The sequence below is a fragment of the Saccopteryx bilineata genome, chromosome 2 (assembly GCF_036850765.1).
Source record: "Saccopteryx bilineata isolate mSacBil1 chromosome 2, mSacBil1_pri_phased_curated, whole genome shotgun sequence".
Lineage (NCBI taxonomy): Eukaryota > Metazoa > Chordata > Mammalia > Chiroptera > Emballonuridae > Saccopteryx > Saccopteryx bilineata.
In genome coordinates, this window is record NC_089491.1 from 241,225,535 (window position 1) to 241,238,546 (window position 13,012).

At 41.2% G+C, this 13,012-nt stretch overlaps 1 protein-coding gene and 1 non-coding gene across 2 annotated transcripts in view; both read left to right on the forward strand.

The window, feature by feature from the left end:
• NTM (neurotrimin) overlaps positions 1 to 13,012 on the forward strand; it is a 1,036,467-nt gene that overhangs the window by 6,151 nt on the left and 1,017,304 nt on the right. The window lies entirely within an intron of this gene.
• LOC136327604 (U6atac minor spliceosomal RNA) lies at positions 7,924 to 8,050 on the forward strand. The gene has a single exon (XR_010729791.1). It is a non-coding gene; the product is annotated as a U6atac minor spliceosomal RNA (small nuclear RNA).

A 13,012-nucleotide genomic window follows, 5' to 3' on the forward strand; every position in this document is an offset into this window, starting at 1 on the left:
ACAAAGCTTCACGTTTTCATTGCTGAGAAGAGACTATTTCAACACAGACTGTCAAGCTAAGAAATCAAATATTGGAAAACACATTCTTCAGCTTTGTTACTGAGGACATCTTAAGTAACTAAATTTGATTTTTTTTTTCTTTCTGGTTTCTCTAAGAATATTGCCCTTTACAATAATAGAAGACCAATCTGGCTGGCTGACTTTGACATCCCTTGCTCATTCAGATTCACTCTCCAGAGGTGCTTCCTTTGCTTTGTCTTGCTAGTGCTGAGTTCTAACCCACAGACTCGTTCATTTGTTCATTGGGTCAATCACCCAGCAAGTGTCCTCTGAGTACCTCTTATGTTCCACATATTGTTTTAGGTGCTGGAAGTACAGCAGTGACCAAAACCAACTAAAGAAGGAGACCAGAGACAGTACACTCTCCCCAATTTGGCTTGGCTTACCATCCTTCTTTCCACCCAACAGGAGCACCAGAAGCACGGGAGCAAGACTCAGTGACACGGCCTTTTGTTTTCTGTGTCAGTGATGCTGTCAGTGATGAGGAGGCACCTGTCTACAGGCTGCCCCTGGATGCTGTAGGATGCTCACTCACCTGACCGCTTCTACTGCATTTCTGGAGTGCTGGAGGTGATTATTCCTCACTTTTTTCATGTAGAAGAACCTTTCTTTTGGATCTGTGGTTCTTCCAAGTGAGGCAGCCTAAAGCAACGCTTCATCTTTTCACCCTGTCTCAGAAGTCTGTAGGTCTTAGGGGGGTAGTAAAATTCTCTAAGCCAGTGGTTCTCAAACTTGGTGTATCGCCCAGGGAGCTTTATAAATATACCAATGTCTGGACTCTATCCCAGACCAATTAAATCAGAATCTCTCCATGACAAAGCCCCACATTGATATTTTTAAGAGCTCTCTAAGAGGTTCTAATCTGTGGCCAGGTTTGAAAACTCTACCTCTAAATTTCACTAACATTGTTCAACGACCTTGAATAGGACATATCCCTATATGAACCTCAGGTGCCATATCTCTAAAATAAAGCAGTTGGACTAAAAGATTTTCAAGTTTCATTTCAAGTTGAACATTTTGCAGTTCTGCAAATGCCTTTTAGAGTATAGTACTTGAAAGGTAGTGACGCTACAAAGAAATATCCAGAAGCAGTCTCTGCTCACAGGGAGCTAGAAATATAAACTCAGTCGTGTATTGAAGACCAACATCAGAATGTGTAAGTGGTATGTGTGAACACAAACACTGCCTACTGTATTGTATGGACTGTGTCACATATCCATACATTCATGTGTATTCTTTATATGTCAGGAATTCTTGGGATGGGGGATAAGATTAACTAGTCACAGCATTTCAGGTATGGAGAATCAGGAATAATAATGGCTCTTAATTGATCAATCCTATAAGAGAAAGGAGTATGTTAGCCTGACCAGGCAATGGCACAATGGATACAGTGTCAACTTGGAATGCTGAGGATGCAGATTCGAAACCCCAAGGTCGCCGGCTTAAGTATAGGCTCACCAACTTGAGTGCGGGTTGCTGGCTTAAGCAAGGGAACATAGATATGACCGTATGGTCGCTGGCTTGAGCCCAAAGGTCACTAGCTTGAAGCCTAAGGTTGCTGGCTTGAGCCCAAGGTTGCTGGCTTGAGCAAGGGGTCACTCACTCTGCTGCAGCCCCCGGGTCAAGGCACATATGAGAAAGTAATCAATGAACAACTAAAGTGCCACAATAACAATTTGATGCTTCTAATCTTTCTCTCTTCTTATCTATGTATTCTTATGTGTTTTTCTTTCTCTCTCTCTTTCTCTCTCACTCACTAAAAAAAAAAAAAAAAGGAATGTGTTAGGCTGGATTTCAAGAGTGCTAAGCAATGGCAAGCCTTGGAAGAAGCCCCATTCATAAGGGTGAAGACTGCTATAGCCTTCTCTTCCCTCCCCAGGAATCCATATCCAGCCTGGAGCTTCCATCACTCTCCGCATTCTAGCAAAGGCTCGGGCTCAGAGCCTCAGTGGCGATTTTGCAGCTTGCGTGTTAGGCAGAAGTCCTGCTGGCTCCACTCTGCGAGCCAGGCTGTCCCTGCAGTGCATGCAGAAGTAAAAACTTGTCTGTGTTGATGGAGTCAGCAGGGCTGGGGACACATGCAGATTAAAGCTACCATGCAGATTTGTGCCAATGGTAGTCACTGGGTAACTCAGAGAGTGTTCACACTGCTGGCTCCCCAAAGCGCTCACACTGCTGTGTCAGCCAAGCCCAGAAGTCACAATCAGCTCAAGCCCAGAGGAACTCTCAAGATGATTTATTCCAATCCCGTCTTTGAGCTCCAATGCCTCAGAAACGCAGCTACTGTGGCCCCCTAGCTTTCATCTTCAGTATGGGGAGCTCCCATCCCTCTCTAGATGGTCTGTTGTCTCTGACCATTCAGGAAGACAGAAAGGGAAGGAAAACAAAGAGAAGAATTTGTCTAGAAAGGATATGTAACATAGTGGCTATAACATTGCTGGGTGCACACGCTGGCTCTGTCATTTCCTCCTTTGAAACCTTTAGCAATGTCATCAACCTCACAGTGATTCACTTACCTTTTTCATAAAATGCAGATAACTGTGGGATTTACTTCAAGACTGTTATGAGGATTAAATAAGCGACTGCAGATAAAGTGCTTGGAACGTTGCCTGGCACATAGTAAGCTCTCAATAAATATTACCTAATAGTATTATGATTGCTACTAAGAATAATTTTCTTTCAACATGACTTTTCTTCAAATATTTGAAAACATAATTCCCTCCCCTCCTCCCTCAAATCTCCTCTTCACTAGGTTAAATCTTCCAAGCTTTTCTCTTATTTTCTATATAATCATCCACAGAATGGGTGTTGATTGCCCTTTTCTAAAGTTATTGTGGTTGCTTTGTATTCTTCTTCAAGTATTCCTGTTCCATTTGCTCTGGGCAGCCCAAAATATTATAGACTATGACCTCTTTTGATTTTAAATCCAAACAGAATAACGTATCAGCTCTTTGAAAAGGCATGGGAGGTCTCAAGGGTCTCACAGGGGTTTGCTAGCCTCTCTTCCAATTCCAAGTTTTCCTGGTTCCGTTGACTCCCTGGGGTCCTTTGCCTGTCCTTCCTCAGGACACATGTACACGCTGCTCCCTCTGTAGAGGGCTCCCTTATCAACCTCACACATACTTATAATTCAAGACAAAATTCCAGGTTCAGCATCTTGTTGAAGCCCCTTATTTCTTCTTTTATGACTTTTTTGCTTTTGTATATACTTCTTTTCTTCATACCCATCACCTATTTGTGTAGTTACCTGCTTGCACATCTATTTCTCTTACCAGACTGTGAGCTCCCAGAGGTCAGGAACTGTCTCTCTACATTCCGAGCACAGTTCTTGGCACAATGTGGCACTCAGTGTTTACATTTGCAAATAAAAGAGGAAGAGAGAGAGAGAGATAGATACAGAGACAGAGAGAGACCTAAGATCCCATTAGGTTTTTCAAGAGCCACATAATTCTGTTGACTTATAGTGAACTGTTATTAATTCATCCTTTCCTAATTCTATACCTGTATTGTTTTACCAGGTACACAATAACCTGATCTCAGAATTTACCTCCTCTGAAATCAGCTTATTCGGTTGAACTCATGTCTTCTTTCTGACTAGATCTTTCTGGACTCTGAATCTGTAATCCCATATATTAGTAATCCCTCCTGGCTATAATCAGCAGTAAAGCCATATGTTATAGGCACCTAGGTAATGATAGATGAGTTTAGTATTTATGGCTAAATTTACCCAAGAGCATAAAATAGTCTCTCTAGTGGTCAATAGATCAGATGAGTAGAACTTATTGGCATCAGAGGGAGCAACAGGGGCAAAGGAAGGTTGGATCTAAGAAAAGAGGACAGTAACCGGATGGATATATTTAGTTGGAGAAGGCTAAGCGGTCAAGTGTTTCTTATCTGCTATTTGAATCTACTCCTCCCCCTCTTCCACAAAAATTTCCATTAGGGCATTTGACTGTCCTCCTAAACCATCAGAAGGAAACTTGGCCCAGGCATGGAAGAGATTAGTTGACAGCTTTTTTTTTCCTCTTCAATGCAATTGGTGATACATTGCATTGCACATCATAGTTGGATAAACTATTTTGCTAAGTCTGAAAAAAGTAATTAAGTGTTGTATATGTCTCCTTTCTTTTCCCTTAAAACTTCTTGATAGAAGGATATAAATCTCTTATCATTTTTGTTACATTCTTGCACTGCTGAAGGCCAAAATAATTTAATCATCAAATCAAAGAGCTCCCCTCCCCCAGACTCCTAGAGTTGTGAGATAACTTGTAATTTGCCCAGTCTCCCACCCAAGGCAACACTCACATCTGAATGATGCCCATTAACTCCTGTTCAACAGTTTCAGAGACTTTCAGTGAGCAGACAATACCTGAGTTGTGGGCCCCTTTTCTGGCTGTCAGAATAACCTGTGAAGATTGTGATAAGCAGATGCCCAGGTTTGACTCAAAAAAGTTCTCATTGAATAGGCCCAAATAACTATAGGTGATTATATCATGCAGATACAGCTGAGAATAACTGATATTAGCAACCGTTTTCATAGTTGAGAATCAATGAGAAAACGCTATTTGCACGGGCATTTATGTTGCCTCCTCAATATTAATTATATGTTTTCTTTATATAAACAGTACTCCAAATTTGTTTAGCTCAGCAATGTGTCCATTCAAAATACTTATCTTCTACGTTCCCTTATAGCTGGGTGTGGCCATGCAGTGCAGTTCAAGCTAATAGAATAGCAGTACATGTTTACTGGGTGGGGTTTTGAGAATTGTGCTCAGGAAGCCTGTGCTTTTTGAACCTTACCTTTCTACCCTCTTTGTGACTGAGAGACTGGCAGACTACCTGGACATCTAGGGGCCAACTTGCAAATAGAAGGACAAACAACACACATCAAGAATGGCAAAGAAGGAAGCTTTCAGGTTGAACCAAATGAACTTGCTGTTTTGATAAATTGAAAACAGTTGAGTATAGATATTTCCATTATGATGCAATCTAACAGAAGGACCTCAGGTTCAAGATGATATAGCAGTTATAGCAGCTCTGGAATACATAGCTCCATACTTATTCTCACTTAATGAAAAACATTCCTATTTAATTAGGTTTCTACTAGTTGCATCTCAATATAATCCTAATAAATCTTCATGGAACAAAAATTTGTCTCTTCCTAACTTTTGCCCATTAGAGCTACTCAAAACACAAGTACTATTGTGTGATCTACTTTCTAAGAGCTGACTATCATGGACCCTATTTATTTTATCTTGACATTCTTAGTTTCCTCTCATGATTATCATTCGTATAACTTCTAGACCACTAATCATCCTGATCATTATCTTCTGAACAGGCTCCAGTTCAATAATGATCCACTAAAAGTCATTATCAGACAGACTCTTCCAGATGCAGTCTGATTGGTAAAGTGGGATGTGGACTGTATTTTGGACTTTATAGTTTTATAGGTCTAGACTATTATTGTATTTGTTTCTTTTTTCCCCCCACATTATTTATACCACATTATTGGCTCACATTGATGTTGTACTCACTCCTCTGACAAAATGCAACTATACGAGACTTCTCCTAGCCTTGCTTACAGTAAATTTTTAAAAATGTTTTTAAGTATTTGAACTTGCATTGTACCCTGCGTCCATTACTTAAATCAATTGAGTTTATTTTTGTGTTCTGAGGAGCTGTCTCCATCAGCTTGTGTCATCCCCAAAGGATAATATAGACATATCATCTCCACATCCTCAAGGTGAATGATGAAAAAAAAGAAGGGCATGGTCAAGTTCTTTCTTACATTGATATTTCACCCACTTCAAAATAATTTATTCAGACTGTACCGTGTTAACCATAAACAGCAAGACACAGTAAAGTAGACAATTTAATACAACATGGTAAGTGCAGGGGTAAAAATAAGTCATGTTTGCTATGGCAGCATCTAGAAGATTTTTCAGGTCAGAGAAGCCTTCTAGAAGGAATGGATGTTTCAACTGAGAGACAGAGGTGACTAGATTGAACCAGGAAGACAGAGGAATGAGTGTTACAAGTGGAGGAAACTATAGACAGGACACGACACCTAGAGGCAGGGCAGTGTGGTAGGAATTCAGGAATCCAATGGCCATTCTGGTTAGATTGGGTGTATTTGTATGATTTTGGTGGTTTCCAGAGAAGGAAAGAGGGTTGTAGGTAAAAAGAGAAGAGTTTTAGGTAGAGGAGTAGGCAGAGGTCAGATCTTGAATGGCCATGTGGGACAGATAAAAATTTTAAACCAAAGAAAGAAAGTGCTTTGAAGGGTTGTACACCAGATAGTATTATGATCAGATCTGCAATTTTAATTGTTAAATAGAGTTATTTGGATTACAGAAAAATATTAAAATGTTACTCTAGTTATAGTAGGAATGAATAAAAAGAAGACAAGACTAGAGGCAAGGCAGCACCTCGAGGGGTAGCAGCCAGTCTGGCATGAGTTAGCCAGGACGGAGTTGCAGAGATAGAGAGATATGGTGCATAGGAACTTCTGGGAGGTCAAAGGGCACGACTTGGAGATGGAGAGGAAAGAGGATGATAAGTGATAAAGGGAAACAAAAGAGGACTTCTAGTTTCTTGGTAAATGGCACACAGGTGAGTTTTAGAAAGATAGTGATGAATGCAGTTTGGGCCATCATGGGTTTGCAGGTGACTGTTGGACAAGAAGCTCTTGAATAAGAAGCTGGCCAGATGGGTCTGGAACTTTGGAGAGATATCTAGCTGGAAAAAAGGTGGTCTTCAACACAGAAACAATTAATCACCCACAAGGAGAGTGGAGAATATATTAAGAAAAATTAGGGCAGGCCATTTGTATTTATGGACTGGGAAGAGAAGAAACTTGGGAAAAGCAATTGACAAGATGCGGCTAAAAACATATGAGAAAACCCAGGAGAGCATGATGCCATTGAGGACAAAGGAGTTGTCTGGGGAAAGCAGGAACATTAGCAGCATCAAATGCTGCAGAAGTATCAAGTAAGATTCACCTTAGTGACAAGAATAACTTGTACTCCCTTGGGAGAACAGTTGTGTGGGGTGCAGTCATGGCGTAGGGAGATAAAATATTTAGATAATTATTTCAATTTTTAATTTTTGTAAAAGGCAGAGAAAGTAGCAAGACAAAAGGAGATTGCAGTTGGAGAGAATGTGGTTGCTGTTTCAGATGAGAGATACCTCTTGAAATGTTTGCAGGCAGAGTCTAAGAAAGCAGAAGCAGGAAAGGAAGATATAGCCGACGATGACCCAGCGAGGTCCCTCAGACAAGACATGAGACTGGAAGGGTGGCAAAGCATGAGCATAGGTGGAAGAGTGAATCTTGAATGAAGGAGAAAGACCGATTTTATTGCTAAAGAAAAAAGAGAAACATAACTGAGAATATCCATTATGATTGGACTCAGTTACAAATAAGAACTACACAATGAAAGTGGTTTAAATAAGACAAAGTTTATTGCTTTGGTTACAATAAAATTCCACCTGGTTCATGGCTGATGTAGTGTTCCCCAAATGCAGGGACCCAGCTCTTTCTGTGGTTTGGATCTGCAGTACATGGCTTTGACCCCCTGGTCTAAGATGGCAGCACACGTGTGCCGGCAGTGGGATGAAAGAGGAGAGGAAGAAGAAAGGGCAACATGCACAAGTGTACGGCCTCTTAAAGGAGGTTCCTTCCTGAAAGCCCTCCCATGGCACTCTTCTCACATCCTCTTCACCAGAACTTAGTCACGTAGCCAAATTACACTGCATGGGAATGTGGAAAATGTATTATCCACTTGGGCTGAACACATGCCCAGACAAATTCAGGGGGATATCGCCATGGAAGAAAGGGAGAATGGATATTAAGAGGCAATTAGCATGTTGTATGAAAGGAGGGACAGTTACAACTCCCCTTGGCAAGGATGGAAGAGGTCCATAGGCCCATACGAAACACATATAATTAAGGTATCACTACCTACTTTGTGGCATCTAACCATAGGTTTTCAACATCTATAATCATTAGGGAAATGCAAATCAGAATCGTAATGAGATACCACTTTACATTGATTAGGATGATTATTATTTTTTTTTAAAGAGAAAGAAATAGAACACGTGTTGGCAAGAATGTGAGGAAATTGAACTGGCACACTGGTGCATTGCTGGTGGGAACGTGAAGGGGTGTAACCACTTTACACCTCGTTACATAGTTTTGTGGTTTTTCAAAAAGAAAAAAATGGGCCCTGGCCAGTTGGCTCAGTGGTAGAGCGTCGGCCTGGCGTGCAGGAGTCCCGGGTTCGATTCCTGGACAAGGCACACAGGAGAAGCACCCATCTGCTTCTCCACCTCTCCTCTTCTCCTTCCTCTCTGTCTCTCTTTTCCCCTCCCGCAGCCGAGGCTCCATTGGAGCAATGTTTGCCCCGGAGCTGAGGATGGCTCTGTGGCCTCTGCCCCAGGTGCTGGAATGGCTCTGATTGCAAAGGCAGAGTGACACCCTTGTTGAGCAGAGCATCGCCCCCTGGTGGGCATGCCGGGTGGATCCTGGTCAGGAGCATGTGGGAGTCTGTCTGACTGCCTCCCCGTTTCCAACTTAAGAAAAATACAAAAAATAAAAAAATGAATTACAGCAGTGGTCCCCAACATTTTTTGGGCCACAGACCAGTTTAATGTCAGAAAATATTTTCATGGACCGGCCTTTAGGGTGGGACGGATAAATGTATCACGTGACCAAGACAAGCGTCAAGAGTGAGTCTTAGATGGATGAAACAGAGGGAATCTGGTCACTTTTTAAAAATAATACATCATTCAGACTTAAATATAAATAAAACGGAAATAATGTAAGTTATTTATTCTTTCTCTGCGGACCGGTGCCAAATGGCCCACAGACCAGTACCAGTCCGCGGCCCGGGGGTTGGGGACCACTGGATTATAGTATGATTTGATACTTTTACTTCTAGATATATACCCTTAAAACTTAAAAGGAGACTCAAACAGATATTTGTATACCAATGTTCATAGCAGCATTATTCGCAATAGCCAAGAGATAAAACAACCCAAGTATTCATGAATGAATGAATGGATGGATAAACCAAATGAGCTATATACATACAATCAAATGTTATCTGACCTGAATGAAATTAATGAATGAAATTCTGATACATTATACTACATGGATGGATCTTGAAATCATTTATGCTAAGAGAAATAAGTTAGACACAAAAGAACAAACTGTGTATGATTTCACATATATGGGGTACTTAGAATAGGCAAATTCAAGAGACAGAGTATAGAGTAGAAGTTTCCAGGGGTTGGGGAGAAAAAAAATGGGGAGTTATTATTTAATGAATAGAGTTTTTGTTGGGTTGATGAAAAGTTGTAGAGATGGATAGGGGTGATGGTTGTACAACAATATGAATGTACATAATGCCACTGAATTATATGCTAAAAAATGCTTAAAATGGTAAGTTTCAGGTTATGTGCATTTTACCCCAACAAAGAAAATGAAAAAAAGATAGAGATAATTGTCCTTGGCATAGTGTGTAATTCAGGTAAAGGTTTAAGCCTGGTGGCAGGAAGTTGAAGGACTTTGAATTTGATAGCTTTTTCCCTCTTGAGTTTAATTCAAGAAAGATGTGTGTTGACACACATGTATATGCAGATTTATGTGTGTGTCCATAAATCTATAGGCTGGTTTTTTAGAAATCAGAGAAGAACTGAAATAGTTATTTGTTTAATGAGCAAAAGAGCTGAATAGTACATCAGAAAGGTTCCACATGGTATTAATCACTCCTTTCCTATGGCATTCTGTTTTCTCTTGGTTTTTAGGATAGAATATGGCCTACCCCTACCTTATTTCTCCATCTCTTTTTCTGCGTCTGGTCCTACCAGTTAGAGATGGTAGCAGACGCTCCCCCAGGCATGTTCGAAGTATATCTCCAACTCCTTCCCTCTATTAGCTCCGTAAAGAGTTACAAAGATACAGTTTTACAGTTTACAGAGCACATTTATGTCCAATAGATTTCCTGATCTCTGCAACAACCAGAATATCCTATTATCATGCAAGTTCTGTCACTAACTCCAATTCTCTGAATTTATTCTTTTTCTGAAGCTTTTATTTTTCTTATCTGTAAAATGGGATGTTTAAACTTCCTTGGAATGCCATTTTATGTTTAATTGAATTATGTTAGTGAAACCTGTGACTCAATATATATATATATATATATATATATATATATATATATATGCCCTTTATATATTCATACATATATATATATATGAATAAATAAAGGGCAACAATTGTACATGGTCTTTTGACCAGCGCAGGTGTTAGTGGCTGTACCTCCCCATTGAAGTCTCCCCTTCAGCTGCCCCCCTCCCACTCCAGCTCCCAGAATCACTCACCAGCCTGGTGCAGTTCTGCCTGTGAGCGCTTTCTAGTGCCTGTCCCTCCTCTCCCACCTCTAGCTACTGTCATTCCTTGCTGGACTGACACAGCCTCCTCATAGGCCTCCTGCTGCCATTACGTCCCAGCTCATCCCAGCTTCCTCAGTACCAACAATTAATTATCCTGCTAGAACACGTCCACATTTTGTCACCTTAGTCTTTTACTTAAAATCTTGACTAGCTCTGCATGGCTTTCAAGATTAAGCCTGAGTTTCTTATCTTGGCACAGCATACATGCCCTTCTCTCTCCTGCCTCAGGCTTTTTCTTGCTCTGTCTCTGAGCAGCCACCTCATTTTGTCTCACTGATCCTGGACACACACTGCGAACATGACTCCAGCATGATGCCCCTTTCCAGCACAGGGCCTTGGCACATGCTGCTCTCTGCTGGTTAACAGCCTTCCTGCAGGGTTACACAGGTTGAGTGACAGCAGAAATAAGGCCAGAAAAAGCATGTAAAAGGCTGGAAAAGGAGGGAAGTGCTCTCAGAGCCGCTCTAACTTACCATTTCCGTGCCAGCCTTTATAGGGATCCCTCCCAACAGCTCCCTGCTCCTAGACTGCATTAGGGAAGGAGGGGTCTGTGCTGCATAAGGTCGTTAGAGCTGTGGCTGTCCAAGTGTGGTCACTGAGTCGGAAACCGTGGGCCTTTCTGACATGCAGCTGTCTGCCTTTCGAGAAGCCCTTCAGATGCGTGACACCACATTTTGAGAACCACTGACTGTAAGGAACTATGAAGCACAGATGGAGGGAGCCCTGATGGAAGGGCCGCTTCCTTTTGGACTCTGTGGGAAGAAGAAGTCCGAGCCCAATGCTCACTGGAGCGGCCTCAGATTCTCTGGCATATTCCTACCTAGGAAAAATAACCCACCAGAACAAAGCAGTGGTCTGTAACCTATAAAAATATGTAAAGTATGCAAGTAAGTGCATATTCCTTTTGTCTAGGTTTGCCAAATTTAGCAAGTAAAATTCCAGGATGCCCAATCAATTTAAATTCCAGATAAGCAACAAACATATTTTTTTTCATTATGTATAGCACACACACTTATACTGAAAACTTACTTGCTTTTATCTGAAATTTAAATTTAACTGGGGTATTTTGTTTCTGTTCATCTTTTACCTAGCACTTGACTTTTGTCCATAATGTTAGGTCTGGAAAGGAAATAGTCTGATCAAAATCAGGTGTCTGAAAGATAGAAGTAAGTTTTAATGGATTTTTTAAAATTATTTATTATCATTTTTAATTTTTTATTGGGGGTTCCTTGGGTTATGCCAATCTCGACATATGACGTTTCAAGTTTATGACGCTCACTCCCATAAACACTTTAAAAGATTGAGATGTGAGTGTTTCAGCTTACATCATTAGCATTGTACTTATGGACTACATGGGTGAACTAGTTTGGCTGCACACGGAGGAAGAATACACAGTAACGCAGCATCTGAGTGAGGAAGCTGGCGTCCCCCAGTACATTTACCTACGTCGTTTTGGACTGTTAAAAGCTCAGATGCTCCATTTGTGTTGCTTTTTGGGGGCAACTTTTTGGCCCTTATCATGGCTTCTAAATGAAAGTCAGAGTCTTCAGATGGATGTGCTTCAAAGAAGAGAAAAGCCATCACAATGGCTGCTAACAGTTTTGCAGAAAGTTTTTCTATGGTAGAGGATGGGTGGCAAAATTTCAGACTGAGGACCCAGCAATGACAGATTAGGTGAGGTCTACAGAGCTGTTATGGATGCCTTCCAATGCTATAGGCAGGTTTTGGAAGAGAAGAAGTTATCAACCTTCCAGATTAGCCTGGAACAATTCTTTAAGATAGAGAGGCCTGCAACAGATCCTGTACCCTCTACATCAGCTGCTTCTCGAGATGAAACACCTGTAGTACAGGTAGACTCATCTCCAGCATCTCCTGCGTGTTCCTTAGGCAATCCTGATTCCCCTGACCCAGTATCTCCAGCACCTGCTGCAGGTTCTCCTGCCTCTCCAGCTTCCCCCTCCCAATAGGTCACTCTCTCCCACCTTGCAATGCCCCTTCTAGTGTGCAAGCCAGCCACAGAAATAAAGGCAAGGAATTTTTTCTTATACTCATTGTTTTCATTTTTTCTGTTACTACAGTAACAGTACAGTACAGTACATTTATGTTCTTTTCCTTTTTACGTGGCTTAGTTGTGATTTGTGATTTTCTGTTCTAGATTGTGATTTTTCAATTGTGTTAAGATAGGTAAGTGACTTAGGCTAGGGCGTGTTTCGACTTACACCAAAATTTGGGTTATGTCACTGTCATAGGAACGAAATTGTGTTGTCCCCAAGGACCTCCTGTATATGATTTAGCAAGAAAGAAAAGAAATGGATGATCTTTCTGGTTAATTGGGTTATTTGTGAAATCCACATTTGGAAGAAAGAGAGAGAGAGAGAGAGAGAGAGAGAGAGAGAGAGAGAGAGGGAGAATGGTAGTTAAAAGTGGCCCACATGCCAGAAAGTTCCTCCCCTCAGTTAAAATGACAGCACCTACAGTGCACCAAACACAGAAGCCA